General features: G+C 43.6%; 1 pseudogene; it reads right to left on the bottom strand.

Annotated features, from left to right (window-relative positions):
- Positions 1-2,943: 2,943 nt before the first annotated feature.
- Positions 2,944-6,835, bottom strand: LOC125486909 (annotated as a pseudogene).
- Between the last annotated feature and the right edge of the window lie 14,663 nt (positions 6,836-21,498).

The following is a 21,498-nucleotide window of genomic DNA, read 5'->3' as shown; positions in this document are numbered from 1 at the left end:
CAAGTGCGTTAATGCCTTCTTAACGACCCTGTCTACCTGTGACGCAAATTTCAAAGAACTATGTAACTGAACCCCTAGGTCACTCTGTTCGACAACACTACCCAGGGCCCTACCATTATCTGTATAAGTCCCGCCCTTGTTCGTTTTACTAAAACGCAATACCTCACATTTATCCAAATTAAACTCCATCTGTCACCCCTCAGCCCATTGGCTCAATTGATCAAGATCCCTTTGTAATCTTAGATAACCTTTTTCACTGTCAACTACACCATCAATTTGGTGTCTTCCTCAAACGTACTAACTATTCCTCCTAAATTCTCATCGAAATCATTTATATAAATGGCAAACAACAGCGGATCCAGCACTGAATCCCTACATAACACTGCTGATCACAAGTCTCCTGTCCAAAAAACAACCCTCCATCACCATTCTCTGTCTCTTACCGTCAAGTAAATTTTGTATCTAATTGTCAAGCTCTCCCTGGATCCCCTGTGACCTCACTTTACGAATCAGTCTACCATACAAAACCTTGTCAAAGGTTTTACTAAAGTCATGTAGACATGGTGTACACTCTGCCCTTGTCAGTCTTTTCGTTTATGTTTTCAAAAAACTCAATCAAGTTTGTAAGACACGATTTAGGATGAGGTGGAAAGAAGAGTTTAGCAGAGGTTGGTTGGGAGGAAAGAGAGATAGAATATGGAGAACTGGGGAAACAGAGGAGAGTAAATTGCTCCATTCTCCTTCATACATCTCCCATCACAGTCCCTTCCTCTTTGTCCCTCTCTCCCGTGCATGTGATAATTGCACTATTGCACATAATCACTGTCTTGGATGCTACAGGTCTTCCTCTTCTGATCTGCTGTCAAACACAAATGAGACTACACATCCCACATTGAAGTTGTCAGTTTAAAAGCCTCCGAGGATGAAGAATGCTATTCCCACACTAGAAACCTCTGTCACGTTTTTACCAGGAGAACTGGGGACAGCAACGGCAACAAGTGATTTTATTCAGATGCGACAATGACAAATTTAAATCTCCACCTGATCTGCTGCTCAGAGTCACCTCCATTTAACCAGTAAGTTTCCTAAGTTTGAAGTTGCTCCAGAAATATTTGGAGAAATTTGAACAATGTTCCACAAGGTGTGTAATTTGGATACTGGCGTATACTTACATTTTGACATTGGAGGTCACAACAATATGGCAAGCCATCATGTATTAAGCTATTTACCTAAACACCTTTGTGTTATTTTTCAAATTTTCAAAGAAAATTACCATAGATGAAGAAAAAACTGCACGTGCTTCATATTTCATTCCAATTCTGTCTTTTTCAATACACACACTGCACACATGATCTTTAAAGCATTCAGGACTTCTTACAGTAGACATGCAAGAGAATGGATGGGTGGGTGAATTGTCTGGGTAGATTGGCAGATGGGCGAGTAGTTGTCAGTTTGATGAAGTAAACCTAGTTTAGGGTGGCAGATGGTGTGTGGGTGAATAGATATATGAATTAATTGGGTCAGATCGGGGGCTAGTCTGATTAAATTGAGCACCTTTGGGATGTTGGTGGGAAATCCACTCAGGTTGAGTTGTGCAGTCGTGCCAGGCTCTGGGAGATTCAGCGGTGGTCAGGAGGTGGCAAGGAATCATTGAGGGGTTCAGTGTGAGTGGTGGAAAAATCAATTGTTTTTAGGAGGTGGACTCAGTTTTTTTTCTCCTGGCTAATATTTCCTGGGTAACTATCCAGTTATCAGAAGTGTCCAAAGTCTCCGAATCTAACTGCTGCTACTGTGTGCCAATGGTGAAGGGAGAGAACATTGAAGCACTGAAGGCTATCAGTGCAGCAATCCATACAGAGTGTCATGAAGACCATCAATGCAATCACCAATCAATCAAGCAAGTTGCTTTGTTCTTTTCGGCATTGAGGTTCTTGAGTTTTTTTTGGGTCTGCACTCATCCAGGTAAGTGGAGTGTACTCCATCACACTCCTGACTTGTGGATGGTGGACTGGCTTTGGGAGATGGCTGATGAATTACTTGCTACAGAAGTGGAAAAAGAAAATAAGGGAAAGAACAGGTCATTGAGGGGAGGTGATGGCCTCGTGGTATTATCATTAGATTGTTAATCCAGAAACCCAGGTAATGTTTTGAGCATCTAGGTTTGAATCCCATCCCAATTTGAATTCAGTACAAATCTGGAATTAAGAGTCTAACAATGACCATCGTTGATTGTCAGGAAAAGGCCATCTGGTTCACTAGTGTTCTTTAGGGAAGGCAGCTGCCATCTTTGTCTGGTCCAGCCTACTCCAGACCCACAGCAATTTTTAACTGTCCCCTGGGCATTTAGGGATGTGTATAATTTCTGGCCCAGCCAGTGACACCCACACTATGTGAGTGAATAAAAATCTTAGAATTGAACACTTTACTAGATAGTCCCAGGGAATTTTCCATCAGAATTCCAAATCCCAACATACATTTTGGGTTGTATGGCTAGTCTCTGGAAGATCTGGCCCAGTAACTTTGCTGGGTTGATGAATTCCAGAGCATGTTGTCATGCTGCTTCTTGTTTATTTTTGTTAAAACTTGTAATGCAGTCTGGTGTATTCATGTTTCAGTGAAATATTGCCATATTACAGATTGTCATAGTCAAAGACATGTACAGCACAGAAACGGACCCTTTGGTCCAACTCGTCCATTCCGATCTGAAATTTTAATCTAGTCCCATTTGGCCCATATATCTCCAAATCCTTTCTATTCATGTACCCATCCAGATGGTTTTCAAATGTTGTAATTGTACCAGCCTCCACCACTTCCTTAGGCAGCTCATTCCATACATGCACTACCTTCTGCATGAAAAAGTTGCCTCTTAGGTTCCGTTTTAAATCTTTCTCCTCTCACCTTAAACCTGCAGTTTTGGACTGCCCCCACCCTGGGGAAAAGACCTTGCCTATTCACCCCATCCACGGCCCTCATGATTTTGTAAACCTCTACAAGGTCACCCCTCAACTTGAGGAAAAATGACAAAGAAGAAAAAGTATGATCTCTAAAGCCAGATTTCATTCTAGGCTCTGAGTTAAACAGCAATAATTTCAGCTGGAATAATAACACATTGTTAATGCTTCAGATACAAACACAACAGATTGCCCTCACTGCATGGGGATTGCTCCAAGTCCTGTGTCACTGACATCACACTGCAGGGTGGCTCCATTGTTGACATCATAATCCCTCAGCACTGGTGATGTCATCACTAGGTGTTTGATGGGAGTGAAAGCTGCTTCTTGTTCTGTGTCCCAGTCCCACTGAACACCCAGCACCGTGAGACTGTGTACAGGTAAACACACTATGGTCAAGTTGTCAAGAACATGGCTAGGTTCACTGATTCTCAAGGAGGAGCAACAACTGTGTGAATGATTTATTACAGAACTCACACTGTTAGCATTTCTCCTCTGTGTCAGTGTATTGATGGACCAGATATGCCGATTGTATGGAAGCCTCGTTACAAACAGGATCAGGGACTGTATCGCAGAACCTGGTGTGGATTCTGGCCCAGATCCCTCTGTCTCCAAGACCCAGCTCCTTGCTGCTGATTTGAACACAATTGTACCTCTCCAGCTGCTGGCCAGTGGAGGCCCAGATATATGCCCCTGTCCAGGATAGATCTCAAATATTGCACCTTGAACAGCTTTTATCCTGTATGCGTCCTGCGGTGTTCTGGATAGTTAAAGTCATCATGTAAGCTTCATTATAAAACTCATATTTGAAGGGTCACTCCACGACATGGATCCTCTGATGGAGCAGGAGGTTCCAAGACCTTGAAAATGATTTGTCGCACACCTTACACGTGAATGGTTTCTCCCCTGTGTGAATGCATTGGTGAATAATGAGGATTGATGATTGTGAGAATGACTTGTCACACAGTTCGCAAGTGAATGGTTTTTCCCCCATGTGAATACGTTGGTGTGCGCGGAGGTTCCCTGACCACGAGAATGATTTGTCACAAACCTTGCATGTGAATGGTTTCTCCCCTGTGTGAATGCGTTTGTGAGCAAGGAGGATTGATAATTGTAAGAACGATTTGTTACACACGTCGCAAGTGAATGGCTTCTCTCCTGTGTGAATACGTTTGTGTGTGCAGAGGTTCCCTGACCGTGAGAATGATTTGTCACACATGTCACACCTGAACGGTTTCTCTCCTGTGTGACTCCGCTGGTGAATAAGTAGGATCAATGACTGTGAGAATGATCTGTCACATGCCTCACACCTGTATGGTTTCTCCCTTGTATGGATTCATTGATGAACAAGAAGGATTGATGACGTTGAGAATGAATTGTCACACATCTCGCACGCGAATGGCTTTTCCCCTGTGTGAATAGACCGGTGATTCATCAGACCAGATAACTGCATGAAACTCTGGTTACACACGTCACACGTGAATGGTTTCTCCCTTGTATGAATACGTTGGTGTTTATGGAGATTTTCTGACCGTAAGAATGATTTATGACACACTTCGCATGTGAATGGTCTCTCCCCTGTGTGAATGCGTCGGTGTGTGCGGAGATTCTCTGACTGTGAGAAAGATTTGTCACACATCTCACACGTGAATGGCTTCTCCCCCGTGTGAATGCGTTGGTGTTTACAGAGCTCTGCTAACGTCAAGAATGATTTCTCACATACCTCACACCTGAATATTTTATCCATTGTGTGAATGCGTTGGTGCACTAGGAGGGTTGATGACTGTGAGAATGATTTGGCACAGACTTCACAGGTAAATGGTTTCTCCCCTGTGTGAATGCATTGGTGGACAAGGAGAGTCCATGATTGTGAGAATGATTTCTCACACACCTTGCATCTGAATGGTTTTTTCCCTGTGTGAATCAGCCGATGTTTCATCAGGCCCGATGACTGTACAAATGCCTTGTTACACACCTCACATTTGAATGGCTTCTCCCCTGTGTGAATGTGTTGATAGTTTGTCAGCGTCAATGACGTTGCAAAAGCTTGTTCACACATCTCACACTTGAATGGTTTCTCTTCCACATAGCTGACCTTGTGTCAATATTTGTATAATGGATGTCCCTTGTGTGTTAGGAGATCTTACAAATTTTGGTAACCTTCCTCACACACACATCACACTTGGTCTCTCGCCTGTTGAAATGAGTCATGGTTCATGAGGCTCTCACCACACTTGGAGCCCACTCACACTTCTTCCCAGCCTCATACTGACCGATCACCCACCTTCAGAAAGATTGGATCTGATAAAAGACTCCACACGACTGACCAGCTTCAGAATGATGATACGTTAAAGCTCCCCTGACCTGACCGATTTCCAGATGATGGTTTCACTGCCCAAACTTCTCTGTGTTGAGCAATGCTGTGAAGGGACTGGATGTCTTCCCACAAATGTGCATGATGTTTGGGATATATCAGCAAGGTCTATCCTCTCTGTATTCTCTGGTATAGTATGGTGCAATCCTTCTGTAAAACAGGGAAAGAAAACATGATTTCCTCCGACTTCATCTCCTCCTCTGTCAAAGGGCTGACTCCTCAGTTCCTCTTATTCATACTCCTCAGGTCAACAGTGATGGCCCTTGCCTAACTTCCCTTAGTGCCTTGAATTTTAGGAAGGGAGTTACAGCATTTTGACACAGGGACATGATGAAGTGTTGATTTCTTTACAAGTCAGTGTGCGATTTGGAGGATAACTCACGGGGTTGACCTTCCCATGTTTCTGCTGTCCTTGTTTGTTTAAGGAGTGAGGAGACAGGATTGCAATGTGTTTGTTTGAGGAGTTGCATCTTTTAGATGTATACATTCCTGCCTGTGATGAAGGGAGTGAACGTTAAAGGTGGTGGATAGGCTGCTGTACAAGTGGCCTGTTTAGTTCTGGGTGGTGTTAGATTGTTCCATGTCATCCAGGCAAGTGGGGAGTAGCTATTAAATAACAAAGGTTCAAAGAGACTTGGGCTCCCAGACATCATTAAAAGATCATGAACAGAGAATAGGCAAAAGGATTATTTTTGTTCTTCCAGAAATATTTGCATTGGGTGTGAGAGATATCAGACAGAGTGCCCACCCAATCTGGCCATTCTTTGTACCAATTAACAGTCTATATTAAAATTGCTGGGAAAACTCAGCAGGTCTGGCAGCATTTGTGGACAGAAAGCAGAGTTAATGTTTGAGTCCAGTGACCCGTCTTCAGAACTGATTTAGCTAGGATAGGTTGGTATACATGCTAAAGGTGGGGTGCAAGAGAGCTAGAGTAAATAGTAGATGGAGACTGAGCTCAAAAAAAGAGATCAACAATTGGGCAGACAAAGAAATGGGTAATGGTCAGCCTGAGGGAATGAATAGCTGCTAATGGGGACCATTAGTAGCTGACGGTGGGTTGGTTGTGGTTGCAGCCCATTTGATGACAAGGCCTGATATGTGGGGTGAGGGTACGGATATGGGAGAAGGTGCCCGGGCCCTAAAATTATTGAACTTGATATTGAGTCCTAAAGGCTGCAGGGTCCCCAAGTGGAAAAACTGCTTTTCCAGTTTGCGCTGAGCTTCGCTGGAGTACTGCAGCAAGCCTGAGACAGAGATACTGGCCAGGGAATGCCATCTTTTACTCTTGCTCACCATCATTACTTTCACCGTCGCTCCTGGTGTTTGACAAGATATTTGCCAAAAGTTGCTTCATTGGCCACATCATATTTCTCAGTGACTGCCTGTGGCTCAGACTCACGCCATTTAGATTCCAAGTGAAATTCTATCCTTTATGTTTTGAATCCTCTCAGGATCACAGGTATCTCCATAATGTACAACGTACCTCAGATGGCTGCTCTCGCCGCATTCTGAGATCCAGACTCAGTGCTATGCATCACCATATGCACACTCTTGACCCCTCTCTCTCCATCAACACAACCTCATACTAGCTCAGAGCTGCCCTGCCCACAATTCTAATGCATCCTCTGGCTCATTTGACATTTTAACAAGAAACTTTTTCATTTTCTTTCAGGTATTAAGGAACACAAGATGCAACAACTTACGAGATGCACCCCTCTCGAACCTTCCTTCCCTCCCTCTCGACTCCATCCCCTCTTCAAACTCAACGTCTTTTTGAGTATTTACTATCCCTTCTTATGCTGAATGTTCTGTACTCAGAAAAAGGTCTCAGCTTTATCCCTCTGCACACCCACTTCAATGAATTTTGGACACGACATGATGTTGAATTCTACGTCTGTTGCCTTTGCCTTCATGTCCATTTTTTTGGACTAGAATCATCTTCTGTCCCACCAACCCCTTCACCTACCTCCAACAGTCTCCCTCCATCTGGACCTCTGCCTTTGGCGTTTTACCTGCATGACCTGTTCATCCAGAACTGTCGATGTGAGATTGGTTGCCTTAATTCCCCATCCCCCAGGCCTCACCCATTCTCCCTCTGAACTGACTGACTCTGTGCTCTTTGTTCCAACCTTGACTGTAGTCAAGCCTGCCGACAAGGGTGGTGTTGTTGCTGACTGGCAAACTGACCTCTACATTGTGGAGGCTAAGCATCAGCTCTTGGACATCTCCTCCTATCTCCGCCCAGAACCATGACTCCACCATTGAACACCAGGCTATTGTGTCTACAACAGTCACTAATCTCATTTCATCTGGTGATCTCCTCTACAAGCTCATCATCCCCCAATGACAGCAACCCATTATACCTCTTTCCAGAAATCGACAAACAGGACTGTCTGGACAGTTTCTGCCTGCTCCGTCCCCAAAGAATTCATCTCTTCTGACCTTGATTTCTCCCTTTGTCCAGTCCCTTCTCACTTATAGTCATGATTTTTCTTATGCTTTACATCAGTTTCAGAATTTGCAGTTCACAAACTCCAGCTACCTCTTCTTCATTATGGACATGCAATCCCTTTACACATCCATCCCCCGTCAGAATGGTCTCAGGGCTTTCTGTTTCTTCCTGGAAAAAAAGGCCTGAACCGTATCATCTTCCATTACCCTCCTCCGCCTGGCCAAGCTCATCCTCACTTTGAAGCACTTCTCCTTTAACTCCTCACTTTCTTCAGATCAAAAGTGTGGCCATGGGTATCCACATGAGCCCCAATTATGCCTGTCTTTTAGTTGGATTCTTGAAACATTCCTTCTTCCAATCCTGCTCGGGTCCCAATATACAACTCCTTCTCCGGAACTCATAGAATTTCACAAAGTACAATCCCTACAGTGTGGAAGCAGGCCATTCAACTCATCAAGTTCACGCTGACCCTCTGAAGAGCATGCCACCCAGATCCACACCCTACCCTGTCCCTGCATTTGGCACCCTGGACACTATCGACAATTTAGCATGACCAATCCACCTAACCTGCACATCTTTGGACTGTGGGAGGAAACCGGAGCACTCAGAGGAAACCCATGCAGACATGGGGAAAACGTGCAAACTCCACACAAACGGTCACCCAAGGCTGGAATCGAAAGCAGGTCCCTGACGCTGTGAGGCAACAGAGCTAGCCACTGAGCCAACGTGCTGCATTGGTACATCGAGGACATCATCAGTGCTGCTTCCGTCTCTTGTCCAGAATTGGAAAAATTTCTCAATTTCGCTTTGAATTTCTACCTTGCTCTCACCTTCACCTGATCCATCTCTGAGTACCCCCACTCCCGTTCTTCGACATCTCTGTTTCCGTTTCTCAGGATAGGCCAGCTACCAATATCCACCAGAAACCCACCAACTCTGACAATTAACTGGACCATGCATCCTCACGCCCCACTTCCTGTAAAGATTCCATTCCATTCTCCATCTCCATTGCATCTGTTCCGTTGATGCGAGCTTCTTTTTTTAAATTCATCCATGGGACATGAGCATCACTGGCTGACCAGCATTTATTGCCCATCCCTAGTTGCCCTTGACAAGATGGTGGTGAGCTGCCTTCTTGATCTGCTGCAGTCCATGTGTTGTAGGTTTACTCACAACGCTGGTGGGGAGGGAATTCAATGACCCAAAAGGCAGTCTCCAAAACGTCCACCTTCTTCCTCAAGCATGGATTCCCCACAACTGTGATTGACAAGGCTTCAGCCATATCCGACCCACAATCTGGACTTTGGCCCTCACCCCTTCTCTTCCCTCCCACAACTTGGTCCTCGCTTACAACCACATACAAAGGATCATTAGCCATCATTTCCACCACCTCCAACAGGATGCCACAACAGGCACATATTCCCCTCCCCTCCTTGTAAGCCTTCCATAGGAACTGTTCTCTCCGGAACAGTCTGGTCAACTCCTCCTCCAATCCCAACACCTCCCACAGCCCTGCAGCACTTTCGCATACAATCACAAAAGGTGTAACACTTGCCCATTTACCTCCTCCCTCCTCACTATTTAAGGCCCGAGATCCACCTTCCAAATGATGTAGCGATTTACTTGCACTTCACCTGATCTAGTCCAGTTTTCACTGTTCAATGTAGTCTCTTCGACAATGGGGGGACAAAACACAGGCTGGGCAACTGCTTTGCAGAACACTTACATTCTGTTCACAAAAGTGACCCTGAGGTTCCGATTGCCTGCCACTTTATCACACCATCATGTTCCCTGGCCAACATCTCTGTCTCAAGCTTGCTGCAGTGCTCCAGTGAACCTCAGTGTAAACTGGAAGAACAGCATCTCATTTTCTGCTTGGGGACTTTGCAGCCTTCAGGCCTCAAAACTGAGTTCAATGATTTTAGGGCCTGAGAATCTTCTCCCATGTCCTTACACCAACCCCACCTCCCTCTCCATCCAGCCCACACACACCAGGCCTGGTCATGACACGGGCTGCCACCACAACCAACCCATTGTCAGCTATTAATGGTCCCCATTAGCAGCTATTGATTCACCCAGGCTTTACCATTTATTTGTCTGCCCCTGCTAATTTCTCTTTCTGGGCTCCATCTCCACGTATCATATATTCCTCACCACTCCTCATCCCATTTTCAGTATTTATAGCACCCTTTAACTAACTACGATCAGTTCTGAAGAAAAGTCACTGGACCGAAAATGTTAACTCTACTTTCTCTCCACAGATACTGCCAGACTTACTGAGTTTTCCCTGCAATTTCTGTTTTTATTTTCGGCATCTTCAGTTCTTAGTGTTTTTGATTCCTCCAAATATACAATAACCAGTTCTCAACACACACACATACAGACAGAATTGAACAATAAGAAACCAGTAAGAATCCCTAGACACTGTGGACCTCCCAGATAGTTACACCTCATCTTCTCATATTCAGGAATGAGCCATCAACAAAACTCAGCCTGGAAATCAGAAGGGAAACGCTTCCAACAAACACACTCAATATCCAACACACAGCTCCAGTCAAACAGTTCAGTACAAAGCACTGAGTAAACAGCTCTCTCAGCTGGATCTACTCACACAGCATAAGGGACATTTCCACCCCTGATTGCCCACAGGATAGTCAGGCTGCCTGAAGATGGGCCTGGATATTATGGGATACAATTTGTATAAAAGCTGTTCCTTCACTCACCATCTCCTCACTTGGTTTTCAGTCCCTATAGGAAGTGAACCAGCTCTGGAAGAGGAAGAGGAGGGAATGGGCAGAGTGGGTGGGCTCTCTGATTGACGTCTCTCACAGTCAATCCAAATATTTCTGCAGCAACATGAGTTTCCAGAAGCTTGGGAAAGTGACCGGTGAAATGGGGGTGACTGTGAGCAACAGATTAGGTGGGGATGTAAACTTGTCAGTGTCCCAACTGAATAAAACGTCACTTATTGCAGCTGCTGTCTCAGTTCCTCTGGTAAATGCTTGACAGATTTCGAGTGTGGGAATGGCATTCTTCATCCTCATAGAGTTTCAAATTGACAGCATCAGTGAGGGATGTGTATCCTCGGATGTGTTTGACTGCAGATCAGAAGGGGAAGGCCCTCGGTATTCAAGGCAGCTGTGGTGAGATCAGCTTGTACACAAGGTGAGGTACATTGTTAGAGATAGACACAGGAGGTAGGGTCACAGGAGAGAATGCCCCGGGCATGTGTCATGCTCTTGGTCTTAACTGGGAAACTGACTCTTTGGTTACAGAGCAGTGAACCGTCTATCCTTACCAGACGTCTCACCCTTCACCCAGATTGCACGTCCCTTTCCTGATACCTCAGCCCGACCCTAAACTCTCACCTGATTCCTTGTCCCTATCCAGGATTAGGGAGGCGACAATATGTTCAATGATTGTGGAGAGTACAGCGAGGTCAGAGATGTAACAGCTGTTCGCGAGATCAAAAGTTTTTTTTCTTTCTCGGGGGAATGAATAATCGCAGATTTAAAAGGAGCTGGAGCAAGACCTTAATAGAGAGAACAATTAAAAATATCGACAAACATGAGGTCCAGAGGGGAAGTTGGGTGATCAGCTGTTTAGTGAAAATAGGTTAAGGGAGCAGAAGATGGGTCTCATGGATAAGATGAACTCAGAGACGACTTGAGGGGAGACATGAGAGAAATTCGAGAAAGGTATGAATTCAGGGCGAGGGCAGTGCGGCCGGGGCTTGGCAGGAATGGTGGTTTGACGACAGGCTAGTGGAAAAGAGGGAAGTGGCAGAGTCAGTTGATGTGATTGTTTCATTTTCGCAGCAGCAGCGGGAGCGGTGACGCGAAGACCGGGGGTTGCCGGAACGGTAAGTCCTTCATTTCGGCAGCGGAGCTGAGTGGGAGCGGTCGTATTGTGCTCTGGGAAGCTGAGTGAACTGATATATTTGGGCAGTGGCTAAACCCGAGACTTGGCCTGCTGTGTTCATCCAGCTCTACATCTTGTTATCTCAGATTCTTCAGCATCTGCAGTTCCTACTATCTCTGAAACTATTTTTACCCCACTGCGAAGCCTCTTCTAAGGAGGCCTACCCTGAAGAAGTTACCCTCCTCCCTCCGGAAAAACCTCAGTGGATCTCTCTCCCACTGCAACTCTCTCGTCCATCCCCGCCTCTTTGACCCGTCTGTCTCCTCTCCACCTATCTTCTCCTCTATCCATCTTCTATCCGCCTCCCCCTCTCTCCCTATTTATTTCAGAACCCCCTTCCCCTCTCCCATTTCTGAAGAAGGGTCTAGGCCCGAAACGTCAGCTTTCCTGCTCCTCTGATGCTGCTTGGCCTGCTGTGTTCATCCAGCTCTACACCTTGTTATCACACTACACGTGGAGTGTCTCCCACCCGCCCTCCTCCTCTAACCGAAAAAAAGGACTCTGCAGTGTGTTGAGATGGTAAGGCTTTTCTTTTTCTTTTTTTTTAATCGCGTGCTGGTAAGTAGAGTAATAATTTTTTCATTTCATTTATCTATTATTTGATATTATAGTAGGACGAAGTTAAGCTTAAGAGTAAAAATGGCAGGAGATCCCAGACCCATGTTATGCTCCCCTTGCTCAATGTGGGAGCTCAGGCTGATGTCACTGACTCCTACACGTGCAGGAAGTGTGTCCAGCTGCAGTTCTTGTTAGACCGCATGACGGCTCTGGAGCTGCGGATGGACTCACTTTGGAGCATCCGCGATGCTGAGGAAGTTGTGGATAGCACGTTTCGTAAATTGGTCGCACCGCAGATTAGGATTGCTGAGGGAGAAAGGGAATGGGTGACCAAAAGGCAGAAAAAAAGTAGGAAAGCAGTGCAGGTGTCCCCTGCAGTCATCTCCCTCCAAAACAGGTATACCGTTTTGGATATTGTCAGGGGAGATGGCTTACCAGGGGAAGGCAGCAGTAGCCAGGTTCATGGCACTGTGGCTGGCTCTGCTGTACAGAAGGGCAGGAAAAAGAGTGGAAGGGCTACAGTCATAGGGGATTTGATTGTAAAGGGAGTAGATAGGCTGTTCTGTGGTCGAAAACGAGACTCCCGAATGGTATGTTGCCTCCCTGGTGCACAGGTCAGGGATGTCTCAGATCGATGGCAGGACATTCTGAAGGGGGAGGGTGAACAGCCAGCTGTCGTGGTGCATGTAAACACCAATGATATAGGTAAAAAATGGGATGAGGTCCTACAAGCAGAATTTAGGGAGTTAGGAACCAAATTAAAAAGTAGGACCTCAGAGGTGGTAATCTCAGGATTGCTACCAGTGCCACATGCTAGTCAGAGTAGAAATGAAAGAATAGGCAGGATAAATGAGTGGTTTGAGAGATGGTGCAGGAGGGAGGCGTTCAGATTTTTGGGACATTGGGACCGGTTCTGGGGGAGGTAAGACTATTACAAATCGGACGGTCTACAGCTGGGCAGGACTGGAGCCGATGTCCAAGGGGTTGCTTTTGCTAACGCTGTTGGGGAGGGTTTAAACTAATGTGGCAGGAGGATGGGAACCAAATGAGGAGGTTAGTGGACAGTAAGGAGGTAGTAACTAAAGCTTGTAAGGAACTAGATAATGAAGTCAGTGTGACTAAGGGGAAGAGTAGGCAGAGAGCAGATGATGAACACAAAGGTACAGTTGGTCTGAGGTGCATTTGTTTTAATGCAAGAAGTGTAGGAGGTAAGGCAGATGAACTTAGGGCTTGGATTAGTACCTGGGAGTATGATGCGATTGCTATTACTGAGACTTGGTTGAGGGAAGGGCAAGATTGGCAACTAAATATTCCAGGATATAGATGCTTCAGGTGGGATAGAGAGGGAGGTAAAAGGGGTGGAGGAGTTGCATTACTGGTCAAAGAGGATATCACAGCTGTGCTGAAGGAGGGCACCATGGAGGACTTGAGCAGTGAGGCAATATGGGTAGAGCTCAGAAATAGGAAGGGTGCGGTAACAATGTTGGGGCTGTACTACAGGCCTCCCAACAGTGAGCATGAGACAGAGGTACAAATATGTAGACAGATTATGGAAAGATGTAGGAGCAACAGGGTGGTGGTGATGGGAGGTTTCAATTTTCCCAACATTGACTGGGATTCACTTAGTGTTAGGGGTTTAGATGGAGCAGAATTTGTAAGGAGCATCCAGGAGGGTTTTCTAGAGCAGCATGTAAATCGTCCAACTCGGGAAGGGGCCATACTGGACCTGCTGTTGGGGAATGAGCCCAGCCAGGTGGTTGAAGTTTCAGTAGGGGATTACTTTGGGAACAGTGATCACAATTCCGTAAGTTTGAGAATACTCATGGACAAAGATGAGAGTGGTCCTAAAGGAAGAGTGCTAAACTGGGAGAAGGCCTACTATAGCAAGATTCAACAGGAACTGGGGAATGTGGATTGGGAGCAGCTGTTTGAGGGTAAATCCACACTTGATATGTGGGAGGCTTTTAAAGAGAGGTTGATTAGAATGCAGGACAGACATGTCCCTGTGAAAATGAGGGATAGAAAGGACAAGATTAGGGAACCATGAATGACAGGTGAAATTGTGAGACTAGCAAAGAGGAAAAAGGAAGCATACATAAGGTCAAGGCGACTGAAAACAGACGAAGCTTTGGAAGAATATCTGGAAAGTAGGACCAATCTGAAACGAGGAATTAAGAGGGCTAACAGGGTCATGAAATATCTTTAGCAAACAGGGTTAAGGAAAATCCCAATGCCTTTTATTCATACATAAGGAGCAAGAGGATAACTAAAAAAGAGTTGTCCCACTCAAGGACAAAGGAGGGAAGTTATGCGAGGACTCAGAGAAAATGAGTGAGATTCTGAATGTACTTTGCATTGGTATTCACCGAGGAGAGGGACCGATGTTGACGTTAGGGATAGATGTTTGATTACTCTAGGTCAAGTCAGCATAAGGAAGGCAGAAGTGTTGGGTATTCTAAAAGGCATTAGGGTGGACAAGTCCCCAGGTCCAGATGGAATCTATCCCAGGTTACTGAGGGAAGTGAGAGAGGAAGTAGCTGGGGCCTTAACAGATATCTTTGCAGCATCCTTGAGCACGGGTGAGGTCCAGGAAGACTGGAGAATTGCTAATGTTGTCCCCTTGTTTAAGAAGGGTAGCAAGGATAATCCAGGTAATTATAGACTGGTGAGCCTGACGTCAGTGGTGAGGAAGCTGCTGGAGAAGATACTGAGGGATAGGATCTATTTACATTTGGAAGAACATGGGCTTATTAGTGATAGGCAGCATGGTTTTGTGCAGGGAAGGTCATGTCTTACCAACTTGATAGAATTCTTTGAGGAAGTGACAAAGTTGATAGGTGAGGGAAGGGCTGTAAATGTCAGAGACATGGACTTCAGTAAGGCGTTTGATAAGGTTCCCCATGGTAGGCTGATGGAGAAAGTGAAGTCGCATGGCGTCCAGGGTGTACTAGCTAGATGGATAGAGAACTGGCTGGGCAACAGGAGACAGAGAGTTGTAGTGGAAGGGAGTTTCTCAAAATGGAGAACTGTGACCAGCGGTGTTCCACAGGGATCTGTGTTGGGACCACTGTTGTTTTTGATATACATAAATGATCTGGAGGAAGCTATAGATTGTCTGATTAGCAAGTTTGCAGATGACAGTAAGATTGGTGGAGTAGCAGATAGTGAAGGGGACTGTCGGAGAATGAAGCAGAAAATAGATAGATTGGAGAGTTGGGCGGAGAAATGGCAGATGGAGTTCAATCCAGGCAAGTGCGAGGTGATGCATTTTGGAAGATCCAATTCAAGAGCGAACTATACGGTAAATGGAAAAGCCCTGTGGAAAATTGACGCACAGAGAGATCTGGGTGTTCAGGTCCATTGTCCCCTGAAGGTGGCAACGCAGGTGGATAGAGTGGTCAAGAAGGCATACGGCATGCTTTCATTCATCGGACGGGGTATTGAGTACAAGAGTTGGCAGGTCATATTACAGTTGTATAGGACTTTGGTTCAACCACATTTGGAATACTGCATACAGTTCTGGTCGCCACATTACCAAAAGGATGTGGATGCTTTGGAGAGGGTGCAGAGGAGGTTCACCAGGATGTTGCCTGGTATGGAGGGCGCTAGCTATGAAGAGAGGTTGAGTAGATTAGGATTATTTGCATTAGAAAGATGGAGGTTGAGGGTGGACCTGATTGAGGTCGACAAAATCATGAGAGGTATAGACAGGGTGGATAGCAAGAAGCTTTTTCCCAGAGCGGGGGACTCAATTACTAGGGGTCATGATTTCAAGTTGAGAGGGGAAAAGTTTAAGGGAGATATGCATGGAAAGTTCTTTACACAGAGGGTGGTGGGTGCCTGGAACGCGTTGCCAGCGGAGGTGGTAGAGGCGGACATGATAGCATCATTTAAGACGTATCTAGACAGATACATGAATGGGCAGGGAGCAGAGGGATACAGATCCTTGGAAAATAGGCGACAGGTTTAGATAGAGGATCTGGATCGGCGCAGGCTTGGAGGGCCGAAGGGCCTGTTCCTGTGCTGTAATTTTCTTTGTTCTTTGTTCATTGTTCCAAATACACCATTTTGAAGAATCTATTTCTAAACCTTTTATAGGGGAGATATATCATTGGCCTAGTCAAAATCTGTGTAAAATATTTGATTTTACGTTAAAGACCTGCAGTGTATCGGGATTGGAGAGACAGAAAGACAGATTGGAGAAACTTCTCACATGTCGTGCATAACCCAGATCAATTTGAATTCCACAATAGTAATAGAATCCATTCAATCATAAAACTGATAAGCTGTGTTGTAAAACAGAATTCTCCAGAATATGCCATATGGTCAATGTTGCATAGAAGCATAGAAAGTGGAAGCAGGAGTGGGCTATTTAAATCTACGAGCCTGCTCCATCATTCAATATAACCACAGATGCTCATCCAGCTCAATATTGTGTTCTTGCTTTCTCCTTACTTTGATCTGTTCAGACCTAAGGACTATATCTCAATCTTTAAAACATTCAATATTTTGTCCTCAACCACTTTCTGTGGCGTAGAATTCCATTGGCTCTCCATTCTGTGAATGAAAGCATTTCTCCTTGTGTCAGACCAAAATGAACTACCCCCAGTCCTTCGCCTGTGATGGCTAGTTGTGAATACCCTTCCTGCGATTACCCAGTCTAGTGCTGTTAGTATGCCATCGTTTTTGATGGGATTCCATGTCATTCATTGAAACTCTAGTGAGTACAATCTCACCGATTTGGTCTGTCTTTATATGTCAATCCTCCCTGTCAAAAAATAAGTCTGTTAAACATTTGTTCCAACCCCTCCCTTGCTATGATATTCTTCCTCAAATAAGGAAATTAAATCTGCAAAAACAAAACTTCGTTATGGTCTTGCCAAGTGCAGCAAACATCCCGGCTCCTGTTCTTGAAGCCTTTCACAATGAAGGCCAACATACCATTTGCGTTCTTCACCGCCTGTTGCACCTGCATACTTACTTTCAGCAACTAGTGTAAAAGGATACCCAAGCTCCTTTTCACAATCTATCTCCATTCATGCAATAGTGTGCCTTCCTAACTTTGAAAACAAAATGGATACACTCGAATTTATTCACCTTATACTTCATTTTTCATGCAATTGTTCACTCACTCAATTTGTCTCAATCACACGGACAAGAGACAGATGTGGAAGATGATGCATGAAGAGCTTCAATCAGTATTAAACTCATGTTGTGTCTTCTCTGGGATTGTTTGATGTGGACAGTATAACATAAGCTTTCCTCCAGATGGAAGCTATGATGTGCTGCCGAATACTTGAAATGACATTGTTGATAGAGCTTTTCACTGGATTGAACACCCTGCTTAATCTTCTTTGACACTATTTGACAGGAAAAGTGCAGAAGTAGCTTTATCATGTATCTTATTTGTTCTGTTATGGTCTTGTGAGTTGTGATGGGAATGTGTGGCAGGCGATTTACTTTGCATCTAATCCCGTACTGTACTTTTCACATGAGTGTCTGAATGTATGCAGTTTCTGGATTTCACTCTATGATTATACATGAACATATTACTGCCCTAGTTCTCCAGTCAGCTGATACCTCTGATAATGCCATCACGATTTACCCCGATTCTCCTCTCTGTTAATGATTTTCCAATAAAGTTATTCAGTATGGTAGAGTCATTAGCTGTGCAGTATGGAAACAGACCCTTCGGTCCAACTCGTACATACAGACCAGATATCCGAAATTAATCTAGTTCCATTTTGTAGCAATTGGCCCACATCCTTCTGAAACCTTCCTCTTCAAACACTACAGTTTAACTGCTGCAAAAGAAAGAAGATTTTGGTATAACTTAACCCTGTTGGAAAACTTAACAGAATTATAGATGCAGTATCTATTACTATTTAGCTGTTGCAATATAGTAAAATCCCATAAACACATCCTTTGACAAAAAAAAAGCAAATAGACAAAATAGATTTTTTCTCACATGCAAGCCAGCAGCCTAGGAAGAGAAACCCCAGTTTGTGGCAGTATTCGAGAGAAGGCAAACAGCTTCCACTTCTTTAAGCCCACAGCGGCAACTGCTGAAACGAACGAAAAATTCTTGATCTGTGCGAGCTTGACCACATCCAGTCAGGCTGCATCTGTTCTGTCCAATTAAAAAAAAACACACAAGTCCTCACAAATTGTTTATGTTCTGCACCTGTCCCCCAGTCTCTGTCTAAAAGAAACAACGACAAAATACACAGCGTATTAAAGCTACAGCATCGTCACACAGACACATTCCCTGGGAGACTATGTAATGGATAAAGTGAGAGCTCGGCATGTGTCTAATGACGTGGGACATCACATTTGGAGTATTGGTTGATTAGGGTAATTTTGGGAGACTGTGCTTTCAGGAGACTCAGTCCATGGGAGTGGAGTGAGGTACAGGACTGATTGGCCATGACGACTAGTTTCCTCATGATTGCGGGATGGGGAGCTGGTCACGTGACCCTATGACACCTCGCGTGGCCAGGGGTACAGTTGCAGGAACAATTTTGAGCGAGAGTTTAACTGGAATCAATCCCATTCACCTGTAATTCTGAGTTTGAGTCAAAAATTTGAACCATTTGGTAAGACAAAACTATTCAGAATGTAAATCTACAAATGTTAGATTCAAATAGAAAGATGAGATAGTATACAATTTTAACACAGAACTTTGAAGGTAAAATAGTTACTTACTTTTAACTGGATCAGTTTCCCAAATTCATACAATCAACTTCTTCTCAATTGAAATCAAAGATGGTATCTGTGATTATTCTGCTGTTTTGAACTTATCTCAGACTAATTGAACAAAAGAAAGAAAACAAAAGTATGGTTGCAATTTACAGAGGATTTTACGACTGCTTGCACAGCAAAACGTTGTAAATGATCCTCTTCTTTTGAACCCATTTTGTTTTTCAGTTAGGACACGGTATTGTATTGGTGTGTCTCGAGATGGGTCTTTCAATCACAATGGAAATTTCAGAACAGTGACTCTTTGATTAGATGATGCATTCTTTAATTTAGCCTAATCAGTTTTGCAATTTCTACCTCATTAATCTTGACAATGGAAGAATGAACTGATCAATGTAATCCTTTTCTGATGAAGGGTCGAGGCCCGAAACGTCAGCCTCTCTGCTCCTATGATGCTGCTTGGCCTGCTGTGTTCATCCAGCCCTGCACCTTGTTGTCTCTGTAATGTAATTCTTACTTAGGTTTTGAAAATATTTGTCAATGTAAATAACAAATAGTTTGAAGTTTTGTTTATTACTATTAGATTTAAATAAGTCTTTGATCCGAACTGCAACTTTAAATTCTAACCTTTATTTACTGATTTAAGACGGAAGATTTTAAATAAATTTTTCAAATTAAATAAACTACAAAATACATACACTCTGTAAATACATGCCCAATCTAATGTATAGATAGTATAAAACGAGTCCTCGCAAGAGAAGTAATAATTATTGTAAAATATTTATATATTTATATCACTGAAATGTTTAAATTTTATGAAATATACCGTCCTGTTTAGTTTATAGCTACAATACTTAGGATGAGCTGAGGGGCTAAACATTAATGATGATATTCAACAGCTGCACGAGAAGATAAATTGTATAGCGGGGGTAAAGGGCTAAAATTGTTGATGATACTCAATAAGCTGCATGACCTTGAACGAGTCCAGTGAACATTCCTTTCCAAGCCACAGATGACGCCTGCATTTGTTTTCCCATCCTGTGTTTTCTGTACCCGAAAGCAGTTTTGTCTTTCTATATCTGCTTTCTTTGTGCTGACTGTCTGTCACCCTGTTTTAGAGAGAGAACATTTCGTTCCAAGCTGCTGCTGTTGCTGCTGGTGCTGGACTTTGCTTCAGCTCGGAATCGTGAACCGTGCCAGGAATGAACCTAAGCCGACAGACCAACCATTGATTGAGGGGTACCGACGGATATAAGAATATGAGATTTGTTGCTTTTTCTAGAAAGGCATGAGACGTGTTGCTTTCCTCCCCCTCTTTCGTTTCCATTTATTATTACCACAATAATCATTTATTATTACCATTATAACCATTTATTATTACTTAATAAACATCCATATTTATGCAAATTGCTGTTGTTGAGCCTTCTCTTGATTATATTTACTCGAATCAGAAAATCTTGGATAAACGCTGTGATGCAAGACATAAAGTTTTTTACACATACATTCTTTGTGTATATGTAATTGTTGTCGTTAAGAAATTCTCAGATTTGTTTTCAAAATTGAGGTGCGATACCTTTATGTAAAATGAAAAAATGAAATGATTTTGAATTGAGCATTTTAAAACAACTGAAACAAAAGTACAAATTACGAGAGAAAAGTAACAGATCTGGAAATGTCTTGGCAGAGAAAGTAGAGTTCAGGAAAAAAAAGGTCGTATACCTTTATCTTATGTTAAAAACAATTGTTGGTCAAACCAATATCTTCAAGTAGAATACACTGAGGTTACTGACTTGATGAAATCAATGTCAGTAAAATTATTTATAACATGTTGACTCTCAAGAAATCACATTACTTCCGAAGGTTCTGTAAGCTCATTCAATAAATTTTAGCCAGTGAACACTTGTCAGTGGAAAACCAACTTCGAAGCTAATTAATAAAAACACTGCTGCTCATTAACCTTTTAGATGATGTTATCTCTTGAAAACAGATACGGATTGTCAGTTGAAACAGATATATTGTCGGAGTGTATTGTCAGTGTTATGACTGGAGCTTTATGGAGTTGAGATGGACTCTATTGAATTTGGGCTGGTCACAGGGATTATGTAGAATGAGATTTGGAATTCAAGCAGATTCAGTGCTGAGACTTCCTCGATTATTTTCCGAGCTTCAAAAATTTCAATATTATTCTGAGTGGATATTTCACCCCATTCTTCAGCTCCTGTCTGAATTTGGCCTGAGTAACTGCATGAATACATGTGTTTGTACAGGTACTCAAAAGCAGAAGCATAAAGCTGATGTAGTCTGCAATCAACATTGGATCATTCCAATTTGTTGAAGAATATTGATTTGTAATTCACATTAGTAAGAAATATATCACATACATCATCCACAACAGTAAGAAGTTTCCAGATACAGTGAAGAGTAAGATGATGGATTTCCTTCGCTTTTCCATTTCTGGATCATTCTGATCAACACCATTCTTGCTCCTTCTCAACCTCATACGGATTTTACTGGCTGTCAAAATGTGTCCCACAGTCACA

Source organism: Rhincodon typus, chromosome 35 (genome assembly GCF_021869965.1).
Source record: "Rhincodon typus isolate 14 chromosome 35, sRhiTyp1.1, whole genome shotgun sequence".
Classification (NCBI taxonomy): domain Eukaryota; kingdom Metazoa; phylum Chordata; class Chondrichthyes; order Orectolobiformes; family Rhincodontidae; genus Rhincodon; species Rhincodon typus.
The sequence above is the reverse complement of the archived record's forward strand: the minus strand, read 5'-3'. Positions and strand labels throughout refer to the sequence as shown.